Genomic DNA, 14,343 nt, shown 5'->3' with positions numbered 1-14,343 from the left:
GTGCTATTTTTGCGATACAAATTTTTTTTAAAATCCTGCGGTTTTTCCGAATCCATCGGGTTTTCCGACGGCCACACCCCACGCTTTCTGTCACGTGAAAGCCGACGCCGATGAGCCACAATCCGATCGCATGTGCCAAAATCCAGGGGCAATTCGGTGCAAATCGGAAAAATTCGGGAAACCCGTCAGAAAAACGTGATTCGGACACTTAGTAAATGTGCCCCACTGTGATTGATTTCCTCTCCAATTACCATCTGGACCAGAACTGTGGAATCTCATATAAGCTCTCCCTGATCTGACTGTTGTAGAAGATATTATTGGGGCTAATTTACTAAGGGTCTTTCATCGGGTTTCCCAAATTTTTCCGTTTTGCGCCGAATTCCGCCTCGATTTTGGCGCACGCAATCGGATTGTGGCGCATCGGTGCCGGCTTTCACATGACAGAGATCGGGGCCATCAAACAACCTGACAGATTCGGAAAAAGCACGGAATTTAAAAAACGAAAAGTGTCGCAAGATCAAGCACTTACATGCACCGTGAAGAAGCAGGTGAACTCCGGCAGGTGAAGCTACTGGATATTAGGAGCATGACCTTAGTGAATCCCGGCAAAACCCGAATCGTCGTCGCAGAACGCACTGCAGGATCGCGACTGGACCGGGTAAGTAAATGAGCCCCATTGTATTTATGATCTCTTTCATCTGTTGTTCTAAATTTAGGCTTGTATTTAGACTATTCTCTGCTTTTGTGTGTAAATACAGCATTTACCTTCTTTGTTGTGACCTAGCACTGGAGAATGTTTCTCCGTGTTTGTCTTTATTTCTGTGTCTTGCACTTACTACATGGAGAGAATGTCATATAGTTGTCACTTACTGCCTAAATTATTGGAGCAAGTACCTAATCTGCAAAAAAACTGGAATGCAGCAGTTGGGAAGGTTTATTCACCCACTTTCATCTCCCCATTGAAGCCCTTTGGTAAATAAACCTTCTCAACTTGAGTGCTACTTTCCTGTGTGCTTTTGGACATTGTGTATACATTCCCTTGAGTCTGGTCGGCTAAATTTTGACCCAGGTTGGGACAATGATCTTTCCTCTCACTGTGCTACTCCACCATTTCTTTCTAAAGGGAAACATTTATGGATACTTGAGTAGGGGATTAGTTGCAGGGCTTACTGTCTCTGTCTCAGTCTTAGGCTACATTGACACGACAATGTACCCACCATACTGTAGCACGATGGGCACACATCGGCGCCCAGAAGAGGAGGAAGCACTGCTCACTCCCGCCCCTCTTCATAGCGATATATGGCACACAGTGCCATATTAAAGGGAGAGATAGGACATGTCTTTTCTCCTGGCTACAGAACGGTGTGGTGCCGCACGTGTGCTGCACTGTACTGCTCCCATATGGCGCCGTGTGCCCATTGCTGCCTAGGGGCGATGTTTATCCTGCGCATATACGTCGGCCGCATATACGTCCCCCATATGGCCGTGTGAATGTAGCCTAGTCCTGCATAACACTGTCCTTATGTCTCAATTCTTTACAATATTAGAGAAGACAAAGGTCTAACTAGAAGATCTTTCCCTTAGCTCACGATTACTATGGCTGGTGGAGTCATAGTGCTGTGATTTGTGCTTTCTAAAAATTAATATCATATTTTTGTATAAAAACATCTGATAATTACATCTGTTTTCTTAGGGGATATCCCATCATTATCACCTTAAGTCAGAAGGATCTGTTTATTTATACTTTTACATTTTTTCTTTCAGTTAATGGGACCTGTCAGAAATGTCCAGAAGATCAATGGCCTAATGACTCTAATCAATGTGCACCGAAGCCACAAGAATTTCTCTCCTATAACAGTGACCCAATAACTGTTGTCATCTCCAGCATTTCTGTATTTTTCTTCATTATTGCCTCCATTATTCTGGGAATCTTTTTTTTCTATAGAGAAACCCCAATTGTCAAAGCGAATAACCAGAACCTGAGCTTTGCTCTATTAGTCTCTATTATGTTGAGTTTCCTCTGTGTTCTGCTCTTCATAGGTCGCCCTCTACATGTCACCTGCATGTTCCGCCAGACATCATTTGGGATCATCTTCTCAATAGTTGTTTCTTGTATTCTGGCCAAGGTTATTCTGGTCTACTTGGCTTTCAAAGCCTCTAAACCTGGAAGCTCCTGGAAGAAGTTCATTAGTGGAAAACTCTCCAGTTCTATTGTTATTATCTGCACTTTTATCCAGGTTCTCATTAGTACAATCTGGTTATCTGTGTCCCCTCCATTTCCAGAGAGAAATACTGAAATCTACCAAGATAAAATTATTCTTCTCTGTAATGAGGGATCAATGTTCGCATTTTACATCTCTCTGGGTTACATGGGTCTTCTGGCATTTCTGAGCTTGTTTTTAGCTTTTATATCCAGAAATTTACCAGATCGTTTTAATGAAGCCAAGAACATCACATTCAGCATGCTGGTGGTCTGCAGCGTCTGGGTGGCTTTTATCCCGACACATCTGAATGTTACTGGGACAAATACTGTTCTTGTAGAAATGTTTTCTATGTTGTCCTCCAGTTTTGGTGTTTTAGGCTGCATATTCTTCCCTAAATGTTTTATAATTCTGATTAGATCAGATTTAAATTCTAAAAGTTTAATAAAATAACATATTATATTTATCCAGTGTGAGATAAAAATATAATTCTCAGAATACAAATATCATAAGTTAATACAGGAGAAAAAATAAAGATGGACACCTGTGCAGATGTGTAGCTAAAATCCAACATTTTGTGTTTATAAGATAAGAAACTGCATTGAATAAAATTCACATGTAATTATGATTTTCTTATCTATGAGTAATTACAAATTAATCACTTGGTTACATTGAAATTGTGCCCTAGGAAACTTAAGATCAGGAACAAAAATGGACAATTTGTGGAAGTTATTCTACAACAGTTCTGGCTGTGGCAAAAAAAGATGTAAAGGCTCGATACTGACTCAACCTTTTGTTGGGTGCTCAGGAGATCATGTTATGGATTTTATTGTTCCATAAGTCATATGGTATTACATTCTTTGAAATACTTACACAACCAAATTGTTTACTATACCACTAAATTCCTTGAGGCGTTAGGTTTTAACATTGGTCACTTGTTGGGGGTTTCCAATACCTAAAGGTCTTTGAAATTATTCTTCCCAAAATGATTCCAAGAAAAGTTGTCCTCTAGAAGCTCAAAAACATTTGTGGACACTTTTACCAAACATGTGATCTGGCAAGCAAGTACACACTTTTTATTTCAATAAATTAAAAAAAATATATTATTGCAAAATCAGTATGAGCACATTCCTTACAAACCAGGCCAAAATAATATGATATAATAGTTTGTCTGGACATGGAATAGTAGAAGAAACACAGGCAGTCCCTGGGTTACGTACAAGATAGTTTCCGTAGATTTGTTCTTAAGTTGAATTTGTATGTAAGTCGAAACTGTATATTTTATAATTGTAGTTTCAGACAAAAAAATTTTTTTGGATTATCAATAAAGCTTCATTACAGAAAACTTACAGCTGATAATTGCAGTTTGGGAGTAAAGTAAAGCCTCCGGAGAGCTATACCAGAGCTCACAGTGGGCAGAGGGGTCCGTCTTTAACTAGGGGTCATCTGTAAGTTGGGTTCCATTAAGTAGGGGACCGTCTGTACATATCTAACCCCTCAAAATGCAGTTTGGTATAAAAAATGTAAAAAGCTACAGCTCTGCAAACATGGTGACTGAAAACAAATTGACATTTTTCTCAAAGGCTGTTTGTGCAAAAGTAGTAAAATATAAAAATTAAAACATAGTTGCATGGTAGTGATATTGTACTGTGAATGTCACATACTGTATATAAAAACAAGTAGCAATTTGTCTTTTTGCTTCATTTTCTACAAAAAAAACCATTAAGAAATGTTGTAATGCCAACAGAAAATAGAAATGATAATGTATTTCTTTAGAATGGCAAAGAAGGAAGAATGATAATAAATGCCGGGTCCTTAAACCACAAACAAACACTAAAGAGTTAAAATATAACCAAAATGTCCATTCCAAATGTAACTTCTTCATGCTCCCCCACCACTGCCAGTGCTGTATTCTGTGTGCATGTGCTACCTGGCCTGCTGGCTCTTTAAAATGTAAAAAATCTTTAAAGGTCACAAGCAGATCGAGGGCACAGTCAGGTACACAGGTGACCCCTTCCCACTTTCCCACCAGTTTTCAAAATTAGAGATAATATAGAGCCAAAAAGCCATAAAATATTTGCACAGCTAAAGGTTTACAAGACTCAATTTTGCATTTAATATATGCCAGAATTGTGAGTACAAGGTTTGATGTACTGCCCCTTTAATTACTATTAATAGTTGTTACTATTCACTAGGTCATTTCACTAGTAACAGTTACATTGCTTAAAAGCTATAATAATACAATATGTACTATGGAAGACATTTCTGGATTGATAGAGTGGAAATTTCTGATACCTACCTTAGGTCTTAATACAGTACTGAAAGAGAAAACAGGAAAAAGATGTACATATATAGGGCCAAAAAGTTCTAAAAACCCTAAACCTGTCTATATTTGCAGTACCCGGATGTGACTTTTATCTATACAGTGACTTATATGGAATATGTTTTCCTTATATGAAGCTATTTTTCTATATATTTGGTAGTATTTATGTCAATAAATCTTACAAATATAAGAAATCATTTCTTACAAAGATAATAGAAGTAATGTGTCGTAGAGTGTCTCTCCTGTGAGTCTAGGTACTTAATATGTGGGCCAAGTTAAATTATATATTTCCAATGTTTAGTTTTGTTATGGTCAGCTCTAGAAACACAGTGGGGGTCATTTACTAAGGGCCCGATTCACGGTTTCCCGACGTGTTACCCGAATATTTCCGATTTGCGCCGATTTTCCCTGTATTGCCCCGGGATTTTGGTGCACACGATCGGATTGTGGCGCATCGCCGCTGGCATGCAAGCGCAGGAAATCGGGGGATGTGGCCGAGCGAAAACCCGACGGATTTGGAAAAACCGCCACATTTAAAAAAAGAAATGTGTCGCTTGGGATGCGCTTACCTTCACTTTGTCCGGCCAGGTGAACTCCAGCGCGTTCAGATGCTTTTCAGCGCAGCGGCACGACCTGGTGGACGGCGGAGGAACTACCTTGATGAATCCCGGCCGGACCCGAATCCAGCGCAGAGAACGTGCCGCTGGATCGCGAACGGACCGGGTAAGTAAATCTTCCCCAGTAACTCCTATGATGTAAAGAGAGCTCTGCCCCATCTAAAAATTATTCTAATCTTTATTCATGATAAATGAAAAACTTCAAGCATAATAAAGTAAAAAACATATTATTGTTGACAAATACAGCCCAAAAAACACTACAGGACTAGAAACTCAAAAGAGATTATACCAGGACTTACTCCCCAGGGTGAGTGGGCACATGTGTAGTTAGTATGTTTTTCTATTGCAACTTTCCCTGAGGTTTGATAGCAGCTAGATTAAAGGGTTGGAAATTGTGTATGGAGGAGGAAATTTAGCCAAAGCTAATTTACAAATATATAGGGAAAGGTAGTTTCCTAGCTACTTACAGGTATAGGAAATGCCTGAATCCCTGCCTCAATTTGAGCTTCTGCAGAGCTTTGTCAATGGGTGTGCTTAAAGGGGTTTTCCCATGAACCAAGTTAAGCCCTATCTACAGGGTAGGGCCTAAATTGCTGATTGGTGGTTGTCATAACACTATTATCATAAAATTGCTTTGCAGTTCTCCACATGATAAATAGCGTGCAGTATGTGGATCATCAAAGTGGTTATCTCAGTGAATAGCACACAGTAATAAGTAGGTCAAAAAAGCACTGTTCTAAGTGAATAGTGTTTAGTAATAATTGGGTCACAAGAGTACTCTTATGCTCCATGCATTACTGTGTGTTAAATACAAGGAAAAGTGCACTTCATAGCGAATAGTGCCCAGCAATAAGTTGATATGCTCTGCCAAGAAGAATAGCATGCAATAATATGTGAATCATAATACTGCTGTTCTCAGTAAATAGTGTACAGTTATACTTTTTATGCATTAAGTTATACTTTAGCATGCATTAAGTGCGTGCTAAAAGTGTTCCTCATAGTGAGTAATGTGCAGTAATACATGGATCATAAAAGTGATCTTCTCAATTAATAGCACGCATTGATAAGTGGTCCATAAATCTGCTCTTATCAGTGAATAGAGTGCAGTAACAATTGGGTTATAGAAGTATTATTCTTTATAAATAACACATGCAGTAATACATGGAGCATGTAAGTCATAATAGTTTTCTTCTCATTAAATAGTGTGCAGTAATATGTGGATTATAAATGTGCTCTTTTCAGAGTGCAGTAATACATTGTTTATAAAAGTGTTCTTCAAAGTGATTAGCATGCAGTTATACATCATAAAAGTTCTCATCTCCAAGAATAGCGTACAGTAAGAGCTGTTAAATTGTTATCATAGTATAGTTGGATACAGAAGGTCTTTTAAAGTAAAGAAAGCGGGAGCCAAGGGACAGTAGAACTGTTGGTGTTGCTGATGGAGCTGAATGGAGAGGAAGTGTCCTGCACATGCCTGCTCCAAATTGCTTTGGTGCAAGTAGGCACAGGGTGTGTAGCGTGTACTGCTTGGCCCCAATAGTTCAAAAAAAGTTGAGGAATTAGTCAATGACATGGCAGAGAGTGCATGATCTACCATGGGATTATCATCACCACGATCACCCTCAATTGGAAGTACAGAGCCATCCACCTCAGGAGAATAGAGAAGGAGAAGAAGAAGGCCACATCCTTCATGTCATTACAGGTTAAAGAGTTGATCCAAAAAGATCTGTGAACATTTGAATTTGGTATAAGAAGGGTCGATGGATAGAGTCCTGTTTTTGCTTTGCTAAAACAAACAAGAGTAAGTAAATTATATTAACATGCCAGAGCCTTGAATTGATTTTGTAAGAGGAGTCCCACAAACAATGAATGGTCTGAGAAGGCCACAGGAAATATTAAGGTTTCAGTCTATGGGGTTGAAAGAAGCAGCAGTGAGGGATGGACATAGAGTAGAGCAACACCAAAGATGGACAGTAGGTTTCATACATTTTTCTCAACTGAATATATGATGGTTTATTGATATTCGGTTTTCTTTTACCATTGCACCCACTGGTCATTGGAGCAGGCACAGAGCAGAATCCAAAATATTCAATAGCTTTATTTTGTGATTTTATGAATAATACAGAACAATCTCACCTATTGCTAAACAGTTATGGGCTTCTTTCTTTCTAAGCTCATATGCCATAAAATGAATATATTGTATAAAGAAGAAGAATATTTCTGTGTCCCCACACAAGTCTGAGAGTCTGATTTAGCTTTATAGCTTAAAATATTTATCATTTTTTAGTATATTGTCAGTGGAATATCAGAATAAATGTTCTTCGCTCTACATCTTAGATTTACAACCACTGTATATAAGACGAGTGGTTCCTGCAGCTCCCAGAGCTCTACACTGAGCTGAGCCGCACGTCACAGATCTGTGCTGATACATGAGAGATACATGGAACAAGCTGTAACATCCTATAACACAAAGCTGTCTGATAAATGTCTTCTCTATAGAACAATATTCCTCCTTATCATCCTGTCCCAGACACAACCCAAGAAGCTGAGCTCCGGAGCCGGGGGTTATATTACAAATTGGGAATATATTTTTTGCGGTGAATATTTCCATGGATGGAGTAGGAATTCTAGGTGTTCCCATTTCTCACAAAGACAGAAAGATCAAATCTGATCCTTATTGTTACTTATGTTGTTTAGTGTAAGTACATCCCAAATTTTAAACATGTATAGAAAAGTCTCCTTAGCTTAAGGATATACAATATGGACAATGTATAAGATACTGGTTATTACAGGGATTATATGAAGCAAGATGAAAATAATATAGTAGATATCTCTCCAGTTTGTTTATTATTCACTTATCCCTGTGGTTGTAGAGCTCCAGTGACCTTCCATCCTTCCTCTCTAAACTGTTTTTCTTTCCTTTATTTCTAAATGTAGGGAGCCCTGGTATAGACCGTGGTAAATCCTTGTCTGAGATGAGCTTTTATGGACATGAATAAGTTTTTATTGGTCTTATTGGTTAAGTTGGTCTTATTCCATCCAGCTGGTAAATCATTACAATTTGATCATGTTCTGTAGAACCAGGGAATATCCCAGTTGCATGAGTAGGAGATTTCTAACTTGTCCAAGCACATGAGATGGAGTCTAGACATGGACCTGTTCATTAAGCCACTATCAGTGCACACAATAACACATAAAATGTGTGGAGCAAAATTGGGATTTCTATTCTGACTATTGATGATCTCAAGTACTATAATTGTCCAATTCGCATTGTCCATTTTAGAGTCCCAGATTAAAGGGGTATTCTCGTCTGGGCATTCACATTCAATTTCACTAATCTTCCATATATAAACATTTCTTCAATTGGATGTTATTAAAAAAAATGTTCCTGTGTGAAGATAATTTCCCATAAGCGTAGCCATGTTGTCCCTTAGAAACGAGATAGCTTCCTCGGTTACGACCACATCACATTTGGGCAGCGGCGGCCAGACAAGCGCTATTGAGTCCTGTCTGACCTCCTGGATTCAGAGATCATTACCACAGGACGCTTGTAGGACCTGCAGTAACTCACAGACATTTCATATACAAAAACTTTTTGTTTGTTTGTGAAATCCATCCAGCAGAGGTGGTCGTATCCGAGGAAGCTGATCTCATTTCTAAGGGACGAAATGACTATATTTATGAGAAATTATCTTCACACAGGAACATTTTTTTTAATTACATCTAATTGAAGAAATGTTTATATATGGAAGATTAATCAAACTGAATGTGAATGCCCAGACGAGTAAATGATGGTTCTAGTGACGGCCTGGAGATCTGTGAAGTGTAGTATTTGGGCTTGTAGAGTGTATCTTATTACAGGTAGTTTTAATTTCTATCCATGGCAAGTCTTCAACAGTCCAATCTATTGGTTGACCACTACAAAACAGAACTTCTAAGACTCCCAACGGATTATTGAACATTAGTTGACAAGGGAAGGTGTTCCCTGGACTAGTGCAGTGCATTTTTACACCTCAAGTTCTACAAAATTCCTTGCAGGTCATAATAAGTTCAGTGCCAAACCAAGGTCCTCACAGAACACATTTCCGATAGTTTACATGGTCTTTAGACTGAATATGATAAAATAACGAGACCTGTTTCCATTACACGTTAATAGACAAGTCATTAGTACTCGGGCTTAGGTTTGCTCAGACTTTCTTGGAGAGTTGTAATATGGTCTCTGTGAATGGTGATCTACTAGAGGAGGAAAGTTTATACTGATATCATAGAAATGTTTATAGATTATTATTATACATAGATTTAATACAATGAAAGTTTTATTAACCAAATATGAAGAGCCAAGACCCAGAGAGACTTGTAGTCCTTGGTGTGAAGTATTTTTTTCTATGCCATAGAGCCCTTATAAATCTTGTGCACCCTACCTGAGGTGTGTTAGACCTTCCATCTCTTAAAAAACCCAAAAAACACATTGGAAATAGTGTTGGAGAAGTTGCAATGTGTTCTGATGGGGATGAAATCATCATTTATGGAGGTATCAAACAATATATTGAACAGTTCTCCTCCTCTCCATTGCCATAGCATGTACTGAAACAACCATAGACATGAGAAGCCAGTCAATAACCGTGACTCATCTGCAATAACTACCACAATAAGACAAAAACTGAAAAAAAATGAAATAGGTGAGATTTATCACACATGTGTAAGAGCAAAACTGTTCTAGTTCTTTATGGCAACCAATCACAGATCAGCTTTAATTTTCCAGCAGCAGTTTATAACATGAAAGCTGAGCTTCGATTGGTTCCCATGAGCAACTAGAACTGTTTTGCTTTCATACACTTCTGAAAAATAACTTCCAATGGGCTGGTGTGTTTGGTTGGAAGGAGGATTGCAGGGGGGGGGGGGGGGTTCGGGTTAGCCATTAAGAAAAAATGGTCGATGATGACAGCAGCATGGTTTGAAAGGAAGTAGTTTATGAATCCTTGTACATGGAAGCCAGTTGTCTAATTATTCCATTTCACACACCATTAACCTATTAGACCATGACAGAGACCCAGCTCGAGAGAATAACTTCTAGTACTTTACTAATAGTAAAATACATCGGACTATACAAAATAAGGTTAAAGGACATCTACCACCAGAATGAAGGATTGTAAACCACATACACTGACATACTGGTGTGTGCCTCCTCTGACAAGATCTGCTCATCTTTTAGCTTTTTATGAACTGGTTTTTACAAAAAAAAGGCTTTTAAAATGATGCAAATATGCCTGTAAGGCTCCAAGCTCCATTAACACCTATGAAACCTGGGGCATCTCAGGCGCATTTTCATCATTTTAAAACATTTTTTTTTGTAAAAAAAAAAAGGCATAAAAAGCTAAAAGAAGAGCAGATCCTGCAAGTGGGGGGGGGGGGCGCAAACCGGTATGTCAGTGTGCTTGGTTTACAATCCTTCATCCTGTCCTTTAAGTAATGTAATAATAAATATTATTGGTATCTTCTCATCCGATGTCATATCATGTTGTGCACATCAGCTATAAAGATAGGGAGGCATTACAGTGTAGAATTTAATAGACAAGCCAGGAGTTATTTGTCAGAAGAAACAACAGTTATGGTGACAGCAGTACATTATAGAACATGATGAACAATGCAGGGCAGAAGCCGAGGCAGCAGTACTGTATGAGACATGATGGACATCTATTTATAGTAATAGTAGGCCGCAGCTCCCCTGGACTTCCAAAATGTGCATAATTATTATAGAGGATGATATAGAGGATATGGATAATATTTGGACTAGATGACTCTCTCCTCCTATTATCTGGGGGCTTTGTCTAGCTGCCTATGTGAACGGAAGTGCAAATGAGGGGCTTAGTTAAATACTTATATTACTACATCCTGGGAGCAAACTGTTCCCTAACGGCAGTGTCCGGGCATTACTTGGCGGTGTTTACAGTGGAAACCATTGGTCCAAAACAGCAGGGTTTGGCAGGAAAGCCAGTGACTGGCCCAGCCTAGATGGCACTAAGAGCTCGAGAAGCATCCGGACTTCCATGGGACTGAGAGCAGAGGCTGCTGTAAGGCTGGAGAGCTTCCCAGGACCCTTCTACAGTGCAGAAACCTGTCTCTCTAGTATGTGCACTCTCATGGCTCAAGATATGCAATTCTAGAAGAAGAGAGCAGCGCTGAAAAGGCAATGGATGAGGATCTGTCTGGAGCAGCGACACTCAGATCAGGATAGTGTAAGGGAATATGATGCCCCATTATTAGCCCTGCCAGTGACCCCTAAAAGCAAGAAGTTACACCCAAACCCACCCGAACTTAGGTGCTGCAATCCATGCAGGGAAACTCTTCTATGATATGATTGTGAGATTTGGAAAGTATTTACGGTTGAAAATCAACTGAACTAAGTCTGCTGTAATGCTGATAAATCAAACTGCTGCTCTCCAGGTGAGGGACATACCGATAGTGAAATAATTCACGTAGCTACCTAGGGAAAAGGGTTACCAGGAAGGTGGCTGATTAAGTGAATCTAAACTCACAACCTCTGAACTTACAACCCCACTTTGGGAGTGGGATTGGGTAGGGTAGCATTATATGCTTTTGTTGTGTCAATTTCTATGGTGTTTTCTATAATGTACATTTATTTAATCTGATTTAAAAAAAGAGCAGGGAGTCTAGAGGTGGGTCATGGATTTAACATCACATGTGAAAGACAGTGGTAGTGTCCACAGCAGAAAAAGAGGATAAAGGCCAGTTAGGGCTTTGGAAAGAACAACATCATTTCCATTGTGATTCAATTAAACAAGATGCTGGTGCTCTCGGGGGGTGGAGGAGGATTCCCTGATGATGTTGGGAAGCGAAGAGGAAGTTCTGTCATGGTAGGCCATATGGATGTAGATGAGGAGCTTCAGCTACCCATTGTCCGTATTTTTCCTCCCAAGGAAAAACATGATTACCAGGAGAAACTTTGTACCAAACTTGCTGAAGCATTCTCCAGGCCTGAACTACACATTACTTCATCTCCTCATCGATTACACTGACTCTCCCACACCAAGAACCACAACTTCTGGGAACAGGTCTATGACCCTGCCATGCTTCCAGGAGATTTACCTCCAGCTATGGAACAGCTCGTACATCACCCCTCAAGGGGTTTTATATGGGTATACATAACACCACCGAGTGCTGACATTGTTGCAGGGAGAGGGCTGATTTCTGTCACTGTATGTGGGCCTGATCCAGGCTTTTTTGGATAAAATTATGGCTTGCATAACCAAATACCTCACAAACTATGCTTCCAGAGACCAGATGTGGGCGATCTTTGGGTTCATAGACACAGACAGTGCTATACTGCACCAAAATCTGTGTAAGGCCTCTAATGGGAATGGCTGTGGCAGGCTCAGCGCCACTTCCATCCCCTTTAGAATATTACTAGACACGCTCACATTCATTATACACATGGATTGGATCAAGGCATCCCTAAGGGAAAAAAAAAGTACAAACCTCACACTTGGGAAAGCTTCATTGCCCTGATGTCTCCTGAGATAAGGAATATTAGAGAATGTTTTTCACCAACAGTATGGTTTCAAGAGTAACAGTGAGATCTCCTGATAGAACCTGATTAAGGAGGACCTTGGATAAATAAGATGGTGGGACTTGGCTTTCGTGCATAATTGATGAGTGGTTTCATTTCATGATTTATTTGTTTGTGCTTAATTACATGTCTTTGTGTGTTTCTATTGCCACATCCACTTCCTTAGCCAAATTCTATGAAATGGAACTATATAGCAGCAAAGAAAATGAAGTTTCCCTCACCATGCTACTAAATTTCCTGGATGGTGATTGGACGTTAGGATCAACATGGACTTTACTGGTCGGAACTTTCCTTTTGTTTTACTGTACAATGCTACGTGGAACCTAACAACAACCCAGGATTGGGTCTGGCATTTTTTTGCAGTATATGCTGCCGTGTTTTCTATTCTTTACATTTATTTTATCAACAAGAATAAAGTTATCTAATTAAAAAAAAGAGCAGGGAATCTAAAGGTGTGTAAAAACCTGGCATGCAGGACTCCCCATCACCAAGAGTTTAGAAATGCCAAGGTAGAACTTACTAGGGAGTCACAGATGATCTCCGGAAAGACAAGACAATTTGCAGAATTTCAAACTGCAAATAAGGTCGTTTTGGTCCTGGAACGCGGAACTACTATAGATGCAAATTAACATGACTCGGGGATCCAAGTGAATCACATAGAAAATTACATGGGAACGACTTACGCAATCACATTAAGATTTCATAGATGCAGACTATGCTCTTGAGGAGATTGTGGAAAACTGTCATAGTAAGGGGCTCCCAGCATTGACCCCAAAAGTCAGGGGCGCAACATGAGGGGGCCTGGAGGGTTAGGTCACAACTGAGCCCAAGAGGCTTAGGTGGTCCAAAAGGTGCCACTTTTCATTATGAGAAGACTAGTGGTATAAACCATACATTATAGTTAGGGCGCGGGCACAGACTTTGCACTGGCGCCCATCAGCTTTAAGTTACCCCGCTGCCAACAGTGGAACCATAAACCTCAAAAACCTGATAAAAACGATCCTCTTCAGGTGATATCTGTTATCACAGAATCACTCAATGTGGATCAGAAACCAATGGGCTCAGGTGGCAGATTTATTATCCAAAAGATAACACCAACGACCATAACCCCAAAAAGGACAGATGCAAAGATGACCCCCTATGACATGAAAAATGTGTGATGCACTTAGATATTTTAGGTCATTAGCACACGAGGCATTATACATTTGGAAACATTTTACTTTGATTCTGGCTGCAGCAAACAAATCAGTGATGCAGCTGCAGTTATTGTGCGGGCCGAGGTGAGGTTTAATCTTCAAAATTCCAGAATCCTCAGCAATACAAGAAATGTTTCGGATTAAATATCAGAAAAATGAATTACAGTACAGTCTTCCGGCGATTCACTAAGGCAGTTCCTCCGACGTCCACCAGGTGTCGCTGTTGCACTGAAGTCCGCCGAGGCCCGCCGAAGTCCACGATCCATTTCTGGGTGAAGCTAAGCGCGTGTCCAGCGACACTTTTTTTTTTTAATGCGGCGGTTTTTCCGAATCCGTCAGGTTTTCGTTCGGCCACGCCCCCCCACCCGATTTCCGGCGCGTGCATGCCGGTGCCGATGCGCCACAATCCGATCGCGTG

This window comes from Engystomops pustulosus, chromosome 1 (genome assembly GCF_040894005.1).
Source record: "Engystomops pustulosus chromosome 1, aEngPut4.maternal, whole genome shotgun sequence".
Taxonomy (NCBI): Eukaryota; Metazoa; Chordata; class Amphibia; order Anura; family Leptodactylidae; genus Engystomops; species Engystomops pustulosus.
This window is presented reverse-complemented; position numbering follows the sequence as displayed.